We start from the raw sequence: 17,973 nt of genomic DNA on the forward strand, positions 1-17,973 counted from the left end.
ATGCTGGTCTCTCAACTGAGGTTGGTGAGACCATTTTAAACTCTAGAGCCCCCTCCACAAGGAAACTGTATGCATTAAAATGGAATGTATTCAAGTTATGGTGCAGAGAACATCAGTTGGACCCAGTTAACTGCCCAGTGGCTTCAGTGCTGGAGTTCCTCCAGATTCGCTTCCCTAACGGGCTCTCCCTGTCCACGCTTAAGGTCTATGTTGCGGCCATAGCTGCCTTCCGCACGCCTCTAGGGGTGGGCACCTTGGGGAGATACCCACTTATTGTAAATGTTCTTTGTGGAGCTAGGAGGATGAGGCCTGTCATCCAGTCCAGAGTTCCCACTTGGGACCTGACAGTGGTCCTCGAAGGGTTATCCCTGGCACCCTTCGAACCCTTGGATGAGGTGTCTGAGAAATGTATGTCCTTTAAAGTAGCCTTTCTGCTCACCATTACGTCCCTCAAAAGAGTTGGGGACCTGCAGGATTTATCGGTTGCTCCCTCTTGCCTCGAGTTCGCTCCCAGTAAAGTGAAGGCCATTCTCCACCCTAGACCTGGCTATGTGCCTAAGGTGCCATCAAATGTGGCACGGTCTATAATTCTTCAGGCGTTTCATCCTCCACTAGATGTGTCGGATGAGCAAGCTAAACAGCATTTATTGTGCCCGGTCCGAGCCCTGAAGGTCTATGCTCAAAGAACCTCAGGCTGGAGGAATTCGGACCAGCTACTTGTGTGTTTTGGGTCACCTAAGAAGGGTTCCCCTGTTTCCAAGCAAACTATCAGCAGATGGATAGTGGAGGCTATATCTTCAGCTTACGAGGCGCGCAGCTTGCCATCGCCTCTTCTGATAAGAGCCCACTCAACTAGAAGAGTGGCTTCCTCTAAAGCTTTGCTGTCAGGAGTTTCTCTTCAAGAGGTATGTGATGCCGCGGGCTGGCCCTCCCCTTACACCTTCATAACACATTATAGTCTGGATCTGCCCCTCTACACCGGGTTCACAAGTTCTCTCGTCTTGAGTGTGTCAGATTGCTTCACACCAGGACATATTCTCTCAGTGTGGCGCAGTGGGTATTTTGTTCCCCAATGTGTTGATTGTAGATGCAGCGCGAGTTCCCTCGAAAGGGAGCATCTCGGGCTACGTCTCGGGCGTCCCTCGGCCACACTTCTAGTTTATAGCATAATCTTCAAATGTTTCTATATGGCTCTGAAACCTAAAAATGGCTGATTTCCGGTCCCCGTGCAACTAATAACTGCCATTGGGTGATCTGCGTTCGAGGGGAGGGGCTTACTGATAGGTCAGTTAGAATTGGGTCCCTTTCAATGAACATGGTTTATGGAATCTAGGAAATCAGCTAATTCCACAATATTTCTATTATTTATAGACCAGCATATTTCCCAAATTTCTGTTATTTTTTTAACTAAATATTATTTACAAGTTGTAATAATAACATGACATTTTTTCAAACATGTATCTCTCTATGAACCTCAGGCGTTTTAAACTTTTCAAAACTTTCAAACAGCTTTGACAAGCCAATATTTAGTTTATCTTGACAAATGTTATATAGTTTAAATGTACAGTTATTCAACTTGTTTTAATTATTTCTTTTAAATTAGAATTGCAATCCCACAATCCATTTTCAGGAATTTAATTGGAATTTAAAATGCATTCTGAACAAACCAGTAATCAATACCATAAATGAAAGCAATACATTACTTTAGTCCAGATCATCATCAAACAAAACTGCATGACTAATGTGAACTGTCAATCAATTTCAGTGAAACCACAAGTGTGCGCGCGTGTTTCTTTCGCCCTTCTCAAACTGTGTTCTTCATAAGGTTAAGTGACAGCTATCGACCATGTCTCAGTCATCACATCTATGAGTGCTGGCACCGTCCTTCTCCCATCGCACACGTGCCCCTCTCGTGACAGCCATCTGCTATCCTCTTTGAAGTCTTGCCCTGACCTGCATGATGCTGGGCTTTAGCTTTTTCCTTTCTTGACATCACTCAACTGTAACTTGATGACTGTAGAAAATTGCCCATCCCCTTTCCTAAGATGAAATCATCCACAATAACCATACAAAGGATAAATAAATCAATAAATCAAACAATCAGTCAATCAATCCCACAAGTATTGCAGCATCCTCCTCGGCCTCTTGCTTTGAGAATATATTTTGCAGACATATTCCAATTAGTTTATCATGTTTTGTGCAGTTGCCTTGGAAACTGGGAGCTCTGTCAACCCCGTTTTCTTATTGACAGGACTGCATGCTGGGTAATCACCCCATAAGAGTACAGCTTACCACATCGAGAGACGAGCAACAGACACATTACATTTGTGAGGCTTCAGTTTACACAGTCTGAATTCTAATGGTCTTCCATTAAGATGTTGAGGAGTAATTGCTACTTCAGGCTGTCTTCATGTAAAATTTAAAGCTCCTCACTTCAAAAATCATGTTACAACACTACTAATGCTAATTTATATATAGGCTAAAAGTCTTGAAAGTAATTTGATAGATTTTATTTTATTGATTCAGTAATTTACTGGAAAACACTGCTGTGATTGTCAGCATGTGACAAGAAGGCTCCATCAGTTTTTGCTGAATGGGACATTGATTTCACCCTATCCAGCATTTACATCAGCCTGGTTTTGTCACTAGAATTAACAAAAACAAAACAAAAACAAAGGATTTGTCTCATCTTCACTTCTCAGCACAAATAACAAGACTGAGTTTTTAAGCACTCGTTAATTGTTGTATGAACAAAAAGTATACAATTACCTTGTTGGTAACACTTTAGTATAAGGTCATTTGTTAACATTAGTTCAAGTATTAAACAAACACTGTAACAAATGCTCATTGTTAGTTCATGTTAGTTCATAAAAATCCAACTTTTGATTTTAATGCATTAGTAAATGTTGAAATTAACATGAACTAAGATTACTAAATGCAGTATAAGCATTGTTCAGTCTTAGATAACCAATGAAACTTCATTGTACCTTATTTTTCAAAAAGGATAATCAATAACAATAACTTATTTTGCCACAACAATTAACAACTGTCTTTGTGCAATAAATGCACAGCTTACTGAACATTAATGTAACTTTAAAGTCGGCACTGAAACAGAAGTTTCCATTGTCTTTTCCTCCCTATTGTGACGTACAGTATATCTGATTAAAACGGCTTCTCAAACAAGAAAAATTGTTGGGCAGAACTTGATTTTGTCCATTGGGAATTGATGGGATTATTGTCATTTGCTATTGCTGTGATCGCATGTGAGTGACAGTTTGTCCCGCTCTCTTCATCAGAGAAGAGATGTTACTGCAAGAGGGAAGAGCAATTATTCTGATTAAAGATTATGGGGGCACCTGAATAAATAAAATAAGGTTTCACTTTATTTTGATGGTCCCTTTTACACATTCTGTTGACTATACTGCCGCACTAAGTAAAAATGTCGTAACTTCGATTTTTGGCAAAATTAGTTATTGTCATTTTTAGGTTTTATTTTAAGTTTTATCAAATAGACAAACATCAAGTTTCAATTCGATTGTTTTTTGGGCGAAATAAGATGATCTTTTTGGCGTAACAACAAAAAGCCAAGGGGAAACTGTGGTAGAAGCTTAGTGGTAGAGGCTTTATGCCTTCGTTCCTTGCTGCTCCTGAACACTTGAATGAAGTTACGGTTGCGCTGCCACAGGAGCTGCTGATTCAGTTCTACTCAGCCGTCATCGAGTCTGTCTTATGCACATCCATCACTGTCTGGTTTGGTTCAGCTACCAAATCAGACATCAGGAGACTACAACGGACAGTCCGGACTGCGGAGAGGATCATTGGTGCCCCCCTGCCATCCCTCCAGGACCTGTACTCTTCCAGACTGAGGAAGAGAGCAGGTAAAATCATCACAGACTCCACTCACCCTGGTCACCACCTGTTTGAACGGTTACCGTCAAGACGGAAACTTAGATCACTGGCCACAAGAACATCTCGGCACAGGAACAGTTTCTTCCCACAGGCCATTTCCCTTCTGAACAGTTAACACACCTTCCAAGGCATATGCCTCTAAGTGCAATACTCCCACTGTTTAGTGCAATATCCTACAACTCAGGTGATACTTATACTTATATTTAGATTTATTTATTATAATATTCAAAACACTTTAAATATGTTCATAATCTGTAAATCTGGAAATGTCTATTCTGACTAAACCTAACTGTGATACTTTTTATTCTCATATATTTATATTTTTAGTCGCTATTCTTATAATTTGTAGTATTATGTTTCATATTTCTTGTTGTATTGTATAGTCCACTGGAATCCTCAGCACCAAAACAAATTCCTTGTGTGTGCAAGCACACTTGGCAAAAAAGCTCTTTCTGATTCTGATTCTGATTCTTGCGCTGACCTGAAGTTACAGCACTCTGCTTTGTTCTGACTGACCATCAAAGTATTACCGCACTGGAGTTACGTGTTTATGATGTAGCAATTAAATCACCTCAGACACAAATGTTTCACAGTGATTGCTTTTGTGGCATACTCTCGGGGGGAAATGATGGTGGAGATGGCTTTGAAACGTAAACACCAAGATAATGGTAAGAATGACACGACACGGGTGGATAAAAAAGATAATCTTTAAAATCCAGTAATAGCTAGCGGTAGCCTTTAGCTAGCGATGCTACTTCGACACTAGACACAAGCACGTTTCGAGCCATAATCAACAACTTATCCAGTGACAAGCGCTGCATTAGAACAGGCTTGTAGGATATCTTAATTCACACCCCGTAATACAAGGCTACATGTACAACTGAAATAAAATGAGCTTCTCATAGGCTAGCTCTCGCCTGCCAACGACAGTCCACTGACTGAAAACTACGAACGCGAGTTGGTTGGAGCCGCAACGACACACCCATTATACACCAGCATCAGGAATGTAGTAATTTAGAGCCTGTTGATCCCTGGTTAAAATCCATGTCAAACAACTGACGAGAAAGCAAATCCATTACAATGCGGAACTACAAGATACAGTTCTTTAGGGACACCTAATCTGTAGCCCTGCCTTAGCTCTGAAGCTCTGTGACTATTATGAACAAGCTGCGATCTCAAGATTGCAATGCTGGAATATGTTGTGTGAGTGTGACGCGTGTGTGTGTGTGAGAGAGAGAGAGAGAGAGAGAGAGAGAGAGAGAGAGGCGCGGGCGCGATCAAACAATGGAAAATCAATGAGTGGCGCATGCGCGAGCGGCGACACGGTCCATGCACGTCTCCGATCTGCATTTGTTTGTTTTTGTTTTAATGTATGTTTTTTAGACGCCGTAACCTGGCGGATTAATTAAGTCAAAACCAATAACGTGTTGGCCCTCACCATGGGACCGAACCAAGTAATTTTTCTGCTGATTCTCACTTTGTTGGCCGACCTTATCCAACATAGCGTCGGCCACAACATTAACATTAAGATACATATCAGCCAGTCGGCTCGGATTACCTACACCCGGGACTTTTTGTTAAATATCGGACTCCCTTCAACCCGTTTTTGCTTCAAAGGCAGGTCGTTGTTACCACCCGAATGTGCCAGAGGCAACAATACCAAAACAAGGAAACGCGGGAGAAAAGGAGGAATCCGGGAGCGGATTAAAAGGCAACCCTATAGACAATATCTTCCAACTGTCATGCTAGGTAATGTCCAAAGCCTACGGAACAAAGTGGATGAGTTCCGGACCTGCACTCAGTACCTCTCGGACTATCGGCATTCTTGCCTAATCTCCCTGACAGAGAGTTGGCTTACGGGGACGGATCCTGATTCTGCAGCCGACTTGGAGGGTTTCATGCTGGTGAGGATGGATTGCAACCAAAATTCTGGAAAAAGTAAGGGTGGAGGTGTGTGTGTATATATTAATAGCAAATACTGTTACCCTACTAATATTACAATGAAACATCAAGTTTGTACGAAGGACATTGAACTACTAGATTGAACTACCTTTTACTCTAAAGCACTGCCCGGCCCAGGGAACTCGGATCACAACATGGTCAAACTGATGCCCGCCTACGTGTCTAGGCTGCGGTGTGAGAAAGTCAGAAAGGTGGAGGTTAAGAACTGGACTGCTGCCACATCCGAGGCACTGCAAGATTGCTTAGAGTGTACGGATTGGAACATAGTGACCGACGGGACCGAAAACGTCAACGACGCGGCGCTTGCTATCTACATAACATTCTGTGAGGACGCAATCATCCCCAAAAAGACTGTTAAGATGTTTCCTAACAACAAGCCCTGGGTAACTCCAAAATTAAAACAACTTCTTAACCAAAAAAGCGACTGTTCAAAGTGGGAGGAAACAGAGAAGAGAAAAGGACTGTGCAGAAAAGCATAAAAGGTATGATCAGGGACTGTAAAGCAGCATATAAACGTAAATTAGAGAACTTTTTTAGAAATGATGCTAGGAGAGCTTGGAAGGGGGTTTAGGCAATCACAGGATACAAGTCTAAGAGGCATCTTATGATAGTGGAAAATGAACTTGAAATGGCAAATGACTTGAATGATTTGTATTGCAGATTTGATATTCATGATTTTACAGATGAACAGGAAATGGTTTACAAAGAAATCAGCAGCATGAAGTGTGTGGATATAGACATTTCTATAGAGGTCCTCTGAGGCCCGCGCGATAGTCTCACTTTTTTTCTTATCAGTGCAAAAGAAACTCAAAATACTCTGTTGATTTTGATCTTACATATTAAGTGTTGTACATCATTAGATCCTGATAAGTGTCTATTTTTTTGTGGATACTCACAATAAAAACAAAGTGTTGTGCTTTTCGCTACATAAAGAAAAACAAACATGAAGCGCGTTCTGCCTTCTCTCTGTCAGTTAAGTCCATTTTGAAACGCGTCCGAAAATTAACTGTAATTCCGCAAATACTTGTCATACAGGCACGAGTGTTTTCCCATAATGAAGCTTGAACTCTCTTCTTTTAAATGAATTAATTTATATAAAAAAACAAATATTCTCAGTTTATGTAATCTGTATGAAAAGAGAGAGATGTCAGTCTTTTTCTTTCCAGCTCATTATACCTGATTACGCGTTAATGTGCCACGCCCACGGAAGGGCAAGCCATTCAAACATGCCAACGCCCACCAGCTGGATTATAAAACACATCGTGTTTAGTAAGTATCTTACTACAGCTGTGTACACAGCGTATCCCTACGCTGTGAGGAATAATACTATCTAATAACCCTGGAAAATGTACCAGAAGTGCTGGTAGTTTCATTTTGAGGAGCAACAGATCCAGCTGATGTAGTAAGTAATTTATTCTTAAGTGCTTTGTTCTAATCGCGATATTGAATAGTGTCTGACTGTAAACCGCAAAAAGACTATTTAAATATGAACTGCGTGTCTGTCTGTAGGCTAAATGATGAATGAACGGCACAGGCGCGCGCGCGCTTTGTTTACTACAGTTATACAGCGCGTGTCTGTGCCGTTCATTCACTCTCGCACCTACATTAGTAAACGTTATGTTTACATGAACACATCCAGACTATATTGCTATAGCCTACTAAGATGAGTACAAATAGACTGAAATATGTTGAAATAAAATGTCTGTATAAGCAACAAACTGCTAATTCACATGTATATGCTAATATCATACACAATATGTTACAGACTAAATATGAATGTTGAGACAAGTTCCCCTTCAGGGACTACCGCTGCGTGTAATCGCAGTGGGAACGCCCCCCCAGCGTAATGTGTCTGAAATCAGTCAAAGGAGAAAATGGAGCGTCACAGCAAGTGACGTCATTGACCAGGAAGCTATAAATATCCCCTGAATACACAAGCCGCCAGCTTCTGTCACTTCAGCAGCGCTCTGTGTGTGTGAACTGAAATCTCGATTGTGTTTGTCTGTTCTGTCAGGAGTTTATCAATATATATATATATATATATATATATATATATATTGTCACGGAGTGAAGAATCACTTGACAAGGCAGGCTTCGTGAAAAGGCCCCGGAGGGTGGATTTATTTACAATTAAACAAAACTGGTGAAAGAAGGTAAGCCGGTGCGTGATGGCTGGTGCTTTAAGTGCTCTCCGGTGTTCAATCCCAACGAAAGTGGGTGTCCAAAACGTGTTCCAAAACGGTGGGCTGTCAGTCACTCGCTGCTTTCTGGGGAGAACAGAGAGAAAGGTTAGACCAGCGCTTTCATTCGGTTCGAGACTAGCGTCTGTCTGTTTGCTAGGCATGTGCTGCTTATGTGGCTGTGGGCTGATTGGGAGCAGCTGTGACCGACCAGCCAGCGATGAGGAGGTGCAGGTGTTTTGTGTTGGTTGCCAGGGCGACGCTGATTAATCCGAGGACGCTCGTCACATTCCCCCCCCCCAAGCGTCGTTCTGGTCCTGTGAATGAATGGAGATAGCAGGGGTGAAGTAAGGGGAGGGTGGGGAATGACCCCTGACAGACCTGCATACGCTGTCCAGATCCGTGAGAGGCCATCGGCGTTCGCGTTGGCGGCCCCGGCCCGATGTCGTACCTCAAAGTGGAAGTCCTGGAGCGCTAGGAACCAGCGAGTCACCCTGGCGTTGGTGTCCTTGGCGCGGGCCATCCATTGAAGGGGCGCGTGGTCTGTGATCAGGGTGAACTTGCGGCCTAGGAGGTAGTACCGGAGCTCCAGGACTGCCCACTTGATAGCCAGGGCTTCCTTCTCCACGGCGGCGTACTTCCTCTCGGCCGGGGACAACTTCCTGCTGATGTAAATGATCGGATGCTCCTCACCTCCCTGGATTTGGGACAGGACGGCTCCCAGTCCTGTGTCGGAGGCATCCGTCTGCAGCAAAAAGGGGCAGCTGAAGTCGGGAGCACGGAGTACGGGTGAGGACGTAAGCGCTGCTTTGACCTGGGTCCAGCATACTTTCTCCGGCTGCCCCTTCCTGGTCAGGTCTGTCAGGGGGGCGGCTAAAGAGGAGAAGTTGGGGATAAAACATCGGTAATAACCCGCCAACCCCAAGAAGGCTCGTACCTGGGTCTTCGTCCGGGGTCTCGGGGCGGAGTGGACGGCCTCTACTTTTTTTTCCTGCGGCCGTATGAGGCCTCGTCCGACTTGGAAGCCCAGGTACTTGGCCTCGGAGAGGGCTAGGTGGCATTTGCGGGGATTGGCGGTGAGTCCAGCCCGCCGGAGCTCCGAGAGCACCCTCCGCAGACGATCCAAATGGTCCTCCCATGCCTCGGAGTGGATCACCACATCATCTATGTAGGCGGCTGCGTACGCCTGGTGGGGTCGCAGGATGATGTCCATCATTCTCTGGAACGTTGCGGGGGCCCCGTGCAGGCCAAAGGGAAGGGTCCGGTACTGCCAGTGGCCACTGGGAGTCGAGAAGGCAGTCTTCGGCTTAGCAGCTTCAGAGAGCGGTACCTGCCAATAGCCCTTGGTAAGGTCTAGAGTGCTGATGTACCGGGCCCTTCCGAGGCGGTCCAGCAGTTCGTCGACCCGAGGCATAGGGTACCCGTCGAATTCGGAGACTTCGTTCAGGCGGCGGAAGTCGTTACAAAAGCGGAGGGTGCCATCCGGCTTTGGGACCATCACAATGGGGCTGGACCACGGACTCCGGGACGGTTCAATTACCCCCAACTTCAGCATTTGTTGGATCTCTTCCTCAATAGCCTGCCGACGAGCCTCCGGGATGCGGTAGGGCCGTTGCCTGACGATGACTCCTGGGGGTGTCTTGATGTCGTGCTGGATCACGCTGGTCTGCCCGGGCTGGGAAGAGAACACATCTTGGAACTGACTGACCAGGTGCTGCAGCTCCACCTTCTGGGCAGCCGAGAGATGAGGGTTGACGTCAACAACCACGGGATCGGTGAGACTCAAGGCAGCCAGCTGGTCCCGAGTCCCCACCCACTTCTTCAGGAGGTTGATATGGTAGAGTTGCTCCGCCTGCCGTCGACCCGGTTGCCTCAGCCGGTACGTGACTGGTCCAATCCTTTCCACCACCGTATATGGCCCTTTCCAGGAGGCCAGGAACTTGCAGGCGGAGCTGGGGACCAGGACCATGACGCGGTCTCCGGGCTGGAATTCCCGTGGTTGGGCTGCCCGGTCGTAGTGGCGTTGCTGCGCTTGCTGGGCCTTGCTGAGGTGTTCCCGGACCAATGGCATCACTCGATCGATCCGTTCTCTCATCTGTCGAACGTGTTCGATGATAGTGCGATGAGTGGCCGGCTGCTGCTCCCAGGCTTCCCTGGCGACGTCCAGGAGCCCACGTGGTTGACGGCCGAACAGGAGCTCAAAGGGGGTGAAGCCAGTTGAGGCCTGGGGGACTTCGCGGATCCCAAAGAGCACGTAGGGAATCATGAGGTCCCAATCCCGCTTATCCTCCGCCGCCACGCGTCTAAGCATCTGCTTCAGGGTCTGGTTGAATCTCTCTACGAGTCCGTCCGTCTGAGGGTGGTAGACTGTGGTCCTCAACTGCTTCACCCGTAGCAGCCTGCAGAGATCCGCCATCAGCCGGGACATGAACGGGGTCCCCTGGTCAGTCAGGATCTCCGAGGGGAGGCCGACTCGGCTGGCCATCAGAAACAGCTCCTGGGCGATGGACTTCGCGGTGGCTTTACGCAGGGGGACTGCTTCTGGGTACCGGGTGGCATAGTCGACGATTACCAGGATGTGCTCGTGTCCCCGGGCAGACTTTGGCAACGGCCCCACTATGTCCATTCCAATCCGTTCGAAGGGCACTTCGATGATCGGCAGCGGGATGAGAGGGCTGGGGGGTGGGGTCCTGGGTGACGTGACCTGGCAGGCCGGGCAGGCTTGGCAGAACCGCTTCACTTCGGCCTCTAGGCCCGGCCAGAGGAAGCGGTCGCAGATGCGCTGAGTGGTGTTGGCTGCCCCAAGGTGTCCTGCCATGGGATGGGAATGCGCCAGCTCCAGGATGGTTTCGGTCTTGGCTCGGGGTACAACCAGCAATTTCTTCTCCTCCCCCCTCCGCTGAGCGACACAGTACAGCAGGCCGTTCTCAACGACAAAATGCGGGAGAGGATGGGGCCGTGGGAGGACGTCTTTTCCATCGACGACTCGCACCTGAGCCCAACAGTGCTTGAGCCGATCGTCCTCCCGCTGTTCCTTGGCGAAGGAGCCCCCTCCAGCAGCCTGTTGGTATACATCATAAAACAGATTAGTAGTCTGGGAAGGGGACTCACCATCTCTCCCGCTGTCGGAGGCGAGCAGGGCCGGTCGGCGGCGGGGTCCTCGAGGCCGTCTTCGTCTTTGACGGTTCCCCTCTGGGCTGGCAGGCTGAGTAGCGGCGGCAAGCAGTCTGTCGAAGCCGGGCCAATCTCTCCCAAGCAGTACGGCCACCGGCAGGTCCTTCACCAGGCCAGCCTCCACCGGCCAGGTGCCTTGGGGTGACGAGATAGTGATTCTACGGGACGGTACTTGGCGAGTGTCTCCGTGCACGCAGGTAATCGGCAGGAAGTTCTTCTGGCCGCTTCGGGGGGCGCACAACCGCGACTGGATTAGGGTGACCGCACTGCCTGAGTCCAGCAGAGCCCGGAAACGTTTCCCTTCCACCATCACATCTGCCTCGGGGGCTCCCGATGGTACATGCTGGTGGACGATGCAACCTGCCAACCACGCTCGCGGGGTTGACGGTGGCTCAGCGCTGGGCATGGGCTCATCTCGCGGTGGGGAAACCGTCGGCCTGCTGACTGGTCGTGAGGTCCCTTCGAGCGGTCGTCGCTCATGGACCACCCTCCGGGGAAACGGCGGCGCTCGGTCCCCAGCCTCGCGGTGATGGATGGCATCCGCCAGCTCAATCGCCTCCACGAGTTCCAGGGTGTTGGAAGGGTTCCTCATCCCAACCGCTTGTCGATGTGCGCGGGGCAGAGCGCGGAGGAGGCGATCGACCACCACTCGTTCCGCTACCTGAGCTGCGGTGGGGTTCCCTTCCAAGAGCCAGTGATGAGCAATGCGGCTGAGCTCGGCTGCTTGGGCACGGGCTGGCACGCGGGGCTTGAACTCCCACTCCTGAAACTGCTGGGCGGCGCAGATGGATGAGAGGCCGAGCCTCGCCAAAATTTCCCGCTTGACTTCGTTATAGTCTTCGGCGTCCGCACGGGGAAGTGAGAAATAAGCCCGTTGGGCTTCTCCGGTGAGGAGAGGTGCCAGCGCGCGTGCCCACTCGTCCTCGGGCCATGCTTCATACTGAGCGGTGGTTTCGAAGACCTGCAGGAAGGCTTCCACGTCGTCATCAGCGGTCATCTTCGGCAGCAGGCGGGTTGCTTGAGCGCGAGGATCAGGTAGCGGAACGCGCTGGGCGGCGGTGGCACGGATGGCGGTGAGTTCTTCCTCCGTCCTGCCCTGGCAAGTGGCGAGATGTTCCACGATTTGTTGCTGGCGGATGCTCACTTCAGCGAGGCATTGTAACACTTCCTCCATCGCGGGGATGAGCGTGCCGCTTTCCGCCACCTGTGGTGCACAGACCAAAAAAAGAAAAAAAGGAAAAAATTAGGAGTTGGGGCGGTGAACTTGTCGGTGATTCTTCATGAATTTGCCTGCATTCTCCACCACTGTCACGGAGTGAAGAATCACTTGACAAGGCAGGCTTCGTGAAAAGGCCCTGGAGGGTGGATTTATTTACAATTAAACAAAACTGGTGAAAGAAGGTAAGCCGGTGCGTGATGGCTGGTGCTTTAAGTGCTCTCCGGTGTTCAATCCCAACGAAAGTGGGTGTCCAAAACGTGTTCCAAAACGGTAGGCTGTCAGTCACTCGCTGCTTTCTGGGGAGAACAGAGAGAAAGGTTAGACCAGCGCTTTCATTCGGTTCGAGACTAGCGTCTGTCTTTTTGCTAGGCATGTGCTGCTTATGTGGCTGTGGGCTGATTGGGAGCAGCTGTGACCGACCAGCCAGCGATGAGGAGGTGCAGGTGTTTTGTGTTGGTTGCCAGGGCGATGCTGATTAATCCGAGGACGCTCGTCACAATATATATATATATATATATATATATATATATATATAAAAACCAAAGAATATGAGCGAGCAGTATAAGAAGTGTGTTTCCCCCTGTACACTATACATCACGGGTGGGGATTCACACCAGCTATGTGTGGCTTGTTTGGGAGTTCAGCATGCCCAGTCGGCTCTCGAGGGAGTCGATTGTGAGCATTGCGAGCGTTTTCCTCTGAGAACTCTGCGTTCGCGGCGATCGCTCTTCGAGGAGAGCGGTATGCTGCGAGCACCCCGAGGCTCGGGTCCCGCTTCTGTTGAGGCAGAGCGGCGGCGTTTGTCTTGGGGCTCGCAGATGGATCTCATCGGCGACGTTGAGACGGCCCCGCCCTATCTCAGCTTCCTCCAGCGGGATCCAGTGCCTCTCACCCGGCCCTGGAAGCACGCGCTGCGGCGGTTACTTCTGCCCGGGTGGAGGCACATTATGATGTTTATTTAAGATTGTCCAGTTCTGAGGAGCTGGATTTCTAAAGCTTTGCATCTGAGGAAACTAGTTTGCCACATTATACTGCAAATGATGAAGGTTTGATGGATGTGTTATCTCGGGCTGTTGAAAAGCTTGGTATCGATTGGCCAGCTGATAGACAGCAGTCTAGAAATAAAAGTAAACTAGACGATAGATTTCTGTCTGCATCACCTCAACCTTCTCGCCGGTGCCTACCGTTCTTCCCAGACCTTCATGCTGAGGTTTCAAAGACTTGGGTTAGACCGGTTTCTAGCAGGATTTACACAAATCAGTCTAATGCTTATGGTGACATTTCTGGTGCTAAATCTGCTGGTTATGTGACGATGCCGAAGGCAGAGGAGACGCTCGCGAGCTATCTCTCGCCTGCTTAGTCGTCTTCACTTAAAGCACCGGCTCTTCCATCGAGACCACTAAAAAATACCTCTGTGCTGGTGGGCAAGGCTTACTCGGCGGCTGGGCAGGCGGCTGCTTGTCTACATACGATGGCTATTATGCAGGCTTATCAGGCCGACCTGCTAAAAGATGCGTGTGAGGGGGGGGAAATTTCCGCTGATATGATTAGCGAACTCAGGCAGACTGCCGATCTCACTCTTCGTGCTGCCAGAGAGACCGCAAAATCTATCGGTCGGTCTACGGCAGCCCTGGTGGCCACAGAAAGGCACTTATGGTTGAGTCAGACCTCCATGAAAGAAAAAGACAAATCTCTCCTTTTAAATGATCCCGTTTCACCTGCGGGCCTCTTCGGTGACGCTCTTCTTTCTGTCACGGAGAGGTTCCAGGAAGAGAAAAAACAGGCAGCTGCTTTTCATCCCTCTTAAAGTGCGTGTCACTGGGGCTGCTGAACGTGGGCAGTCCCAGCCGTCGAGTTCGTCCTTCAAAAGAGCACAGCAGAAGCGGAGTGTCGCGTCTCGTGCCCCCCCGCAGAGAGACTGGAGGGACGAGGCGGGGCGCTCTCCGGCCGCGTCGAAAAATCCTGATGGGCTGAACGTCAGGACTCTGAGGGTGGTCCCCATCGGGAAAGACTTGAGTTCACCGCACAAAAACACGGTGCCCTGTCTTCTCGATGCCCTCAGGGGTCTGTTCTACTAACCCTGGCTATACAGGGTGTAGAGAGACTCGGCGAGCGGTTTCCCGAGGGACGCTCGCCCCCTCTGAGGAGGGTTGTGAAGTGCTCAGACCAGCTGTTTCCTGCCAGTATGTTACAGGGCGCTGCGTCTGTCACTCAGTATGTTCATCCAGAGGCCAGCCTCCAGAGGCTGGTTCCCTTAGTAGAGTTCCTGGCGGAATGGGAAATGCTTCCCAATGTTTCTCAGTGGGTCCTGAATATCATAAAGAACGGGTACGCTATTCAGTTCAGAACGCGTCCACCTCGGTTCAGAGGGGTTCTGCCTACTGTGGTGGGCCCCGAGCAGGCTCTGGTATTAGAACAGGAGGTAAAAACTCTGCTGCAGAAAGAGGCTATAAAAAGGATTCCTCCACCCTGCAGGGAGTTAGGATATTACAGCCGGTACCTCATCGTTCCGAAAAAAGATGGAGGGCTGCGTCCCATTCTAGATCTGCGTCTCTTAAATCGCACTGTTGGGAAGCTCAAATTCAAAATGCTCACTCTCAAGCAGATCGTGTCAAAAATCAGATTCGAGGACTGGTTTGTCACGATAGATCTAAAGGACGCCTACTTCCATGTTTCTATCCTCCCTCAACACAGGAAGTTCCTGAGGTTCGCTTTCGGGGGCAAAGCGTACCAATATCGGGTTCTTCCGTTTGGCCTAGCACTGTCACCCCGCACGTTCACGAAGTGTATGGATGCAGCTATAGCTCCGCTCAGGCTGCAGGGCATCCGTATTCTGAACTATATAGACGATTGGTTAATTCTAGCTCAGTCGGAACAGCAGGCGGTTCGGCATCGAGATGCTGTTCTTGCTCACATCAAAAGATTGGGGTTGAGGCTCAACGCCAAGAAGAGTGTTCTTTCTCCATTACAGAGAACCACCTTTCTCGGTGTAGTATGGGATTCGACGACGATGCAGGCACGATTGTCACCTGCTCGTGTTGCTTCGATTCTCACCGCGGTATATCAGGTCAAGCTAGGCCACTCCTCCACCGTAAAACAGTTCCAGAGACTGTTAGGTCTCATGGCGGCTGCGTCCATCGTGATACCCTTTGGCCTCCTGCACATGAGACCATTACAGTGGTGGCTCAGAACCAAGGGTTTCTCCCCGAGGGGAGATCCTTTTCGCATGATCATGAGTTCGCAACGGTGTCATCGCGCCCTGGTTATGTGGAAAGATCCTTGCTCTCTGTCCCAAGGACCTGTGTTGGGAGCTCCATGTCGTCGCGTTTTGCTAACGACAGATGCCTCTCTCACGGGTTGGGGAGCGTTCATGAGTGGTCGCCCAGCTCGGGGTCTGTGGAAGGACCATCACCGTCTATGGCACATAAATTGTCTAGAGATGTTGGCAGTATTTCAGGCTCTGAAACACTTCCTCCCAGACCTAAGGGGCCACCACGTCCTTGTCCGAACAGACAACATGTCGGTGGTCTCTTATATCAACCATCAGGGGGGTCTGCGTTCTCGCCCGCTGTACAAACTGGCACGTCAGATCCTTCTATGGTCCCAGGGGAAAATTCTTTCTCTGAGAGCTATTTATCTCCCGGGGTATTTAAATCGGAGGCAAAAATCCTGTCGAGGCAGGGGCCGAGGCCCGGGGAATGGAGTCTTCACCCCGAGGTGGTGGAGCTCCTATGGGAGCACTTCGGTCGAGCCGAGGTAGACCTATTTGCTTCCCGAGACACATCTCACTGTCCACTGTGGTTCTCTCTCAGCCAACCAGCCCCCCTGGGGTTGGACGCGATGGTACATCCATGGCCGAGGTCACGCTTGTACGCTTTTCCACCCGATCGCTCTGCTCCCGGGAGTTCTGGAGAGGGTTCGCCGAGGCGGGCTCAGTCTTCTGTTAATAGCCCCGTTCTGGCCGGCCTGAGTATGGTTTGCGGACCTTGTGTCTCTCCTCGACAGCTCTCCCCTAGAGATACCGATCAGGAGAGATCTACTCTCTCAGGCGAGTGGATCGATCCTTCACCCCCGCCCAGAACTATGGAGGCTGTGGGCTTGGCCTTTGAGGGGGCCCAGCTCGTAGACTCTGGTCTCTCGACTGAGGTCATTGAGACCATCCTCCAATCCAGAGCTCCCGCCACGAGGAAGTTATATGCCGCGAGGTGGAAACTTTTCACCTCTTGGTGCAGAGAGCGCCAGCAGGACCCAGTTAACTGCCCAGTTGGTACAGTGCTGGATTTCCTGCAGGACCATCTCTCCACAGGGTTATCCCACTCCACACTGAAGGTGTACGTGGCGGCCTTAGCTGCTTACCACGCTCCTTCAAGCGGAGGTTCTCTCGGGAGACACCCGCTTGTATCTCGCTTCCTTCGTGGCGCCCTGAGGCTGAGGCCTGCAGTTCGCACGAGGGTACCATCTTGGGATCTGGCCATTGTCTTAGAGGGTCTCTCCCTAGCTCCCTTCGAGCCCATCGAGGAAGTTTCGGAAAAGTTCCTTACACTTAAGACTATCCTTCTTCTCGCTATCTCGTCTCTAAAAAGAATTGGAGATATTCAAGCACTCTCGGTGGCTCCCTCGTGCCTGGAATTTGCTCCTGGTTCGGTTAAGGCTTTTCTCTGTCCTAGACCAGGGTATGTTCCTAAGGTGCCAACCACTTCCGTTAGACCTATAGTACTGCAGGCCTTCTGTCCTCCGCCTTTTTTGACGTCAGACCAGGAGAAATTGAATTTGCTGTGTCCCGTTAGGGCTTTAGATGCTTATGTCCTCAGAGCTGCCCTGTGGAGGAAATCGGAACAGTTGTTCGTCTGTTTTGGGTCACCTAAGAAGGGGTGTCCTGCATCTAAGCAAAGGATGAGCAAGTGGGTGGTCGAGGCCATCTCACTCGCTTACGTTTCGGCTGGTCAGCCTTCACCTTTGGCTGTAAGGGCCCATTCTACCAGGAGTATGGCTGCCTCTACAGCTCTTCTTTCAGGGGCTTCTCTTCAGGACGTTTGTGATGCGGCAGGCTGGTCCTCACCACACACTTTCGTCAGGTTTTATTCTCTCGATTTTAGCTCCACTCCTGGGGCTCAGGTTCTCTCTTCGGCTTGTGTCTCCTAGTCACACACAACGGGGACCTGTTCGTATGGAGATGTGGGTATTGTGTTCCCACTGCGGTTACACGCAGCGGTAGTCCCTGAAGGGGCCGGGTTACGTATGTAACCCTAGTTCCCCGAAGGGACGGACGCTGCGTGTCCTGCCATACTCCCGGCATCCCCTTGGGTCGCTTGCTTCAGTAACATTAGAAGCTGGCGGCTTGTGTATTCAGGGGATATTTATAGCTTCCTGGTCAATGACGTCACTTGCTGTGATGCTCCATTTTCTCCTTTGACTGATTTCATTCATGCTTCAGACGCGTTACGCTGGGGGGCGTTCCCACTGCGATTACACGCAGCGTCCGTCCCTTCGGGGAACTAGGGTTACATACGTTTTGACAAAATAATTCTG

The 17,973-nt window shown here is 49.7% G+C and overlaps 1 long non-coding RNA gene across 1 annotated transcript; it reads right to left on the reverse strand.

Annotated features, from left to right (window-relative positions):
- Positions 1–7,964: 7,964 nt before the first annotated feature.
- LOC143736646 (uncharacterized) lies at positions 7,965–9,332 on the reverse strand. The gene is made up of 2 exons (XR_013203531.1): positions 8,989–9,332; positions 7,965–8,138 (listed from the first exon to the last, which is right to left on the reverse strand). It is a non-coding gene; the product is annotated as an uncharacterized LOC143736646 (long non-coding RNA).
- Positions 9,333–17,973: the final 8,641 nt, after the last annotated feature.

This window comes from Siphateles boraxobius, unplaced genomic scaffold (genome assembly GCF_051911475.1).
Source record: "Siphateles boraxobius isolate OS27281-9 unplaced genomic scaffold, OSU_SipBor_1 130, whole genome shotgun sequence".
Lineage (NCBI taxonomy): Eukaryota > Metazoa > Chordata > Actinopteri > Cypriniformes > Leuciscidae > Siphateles > Siphateles boraxobius.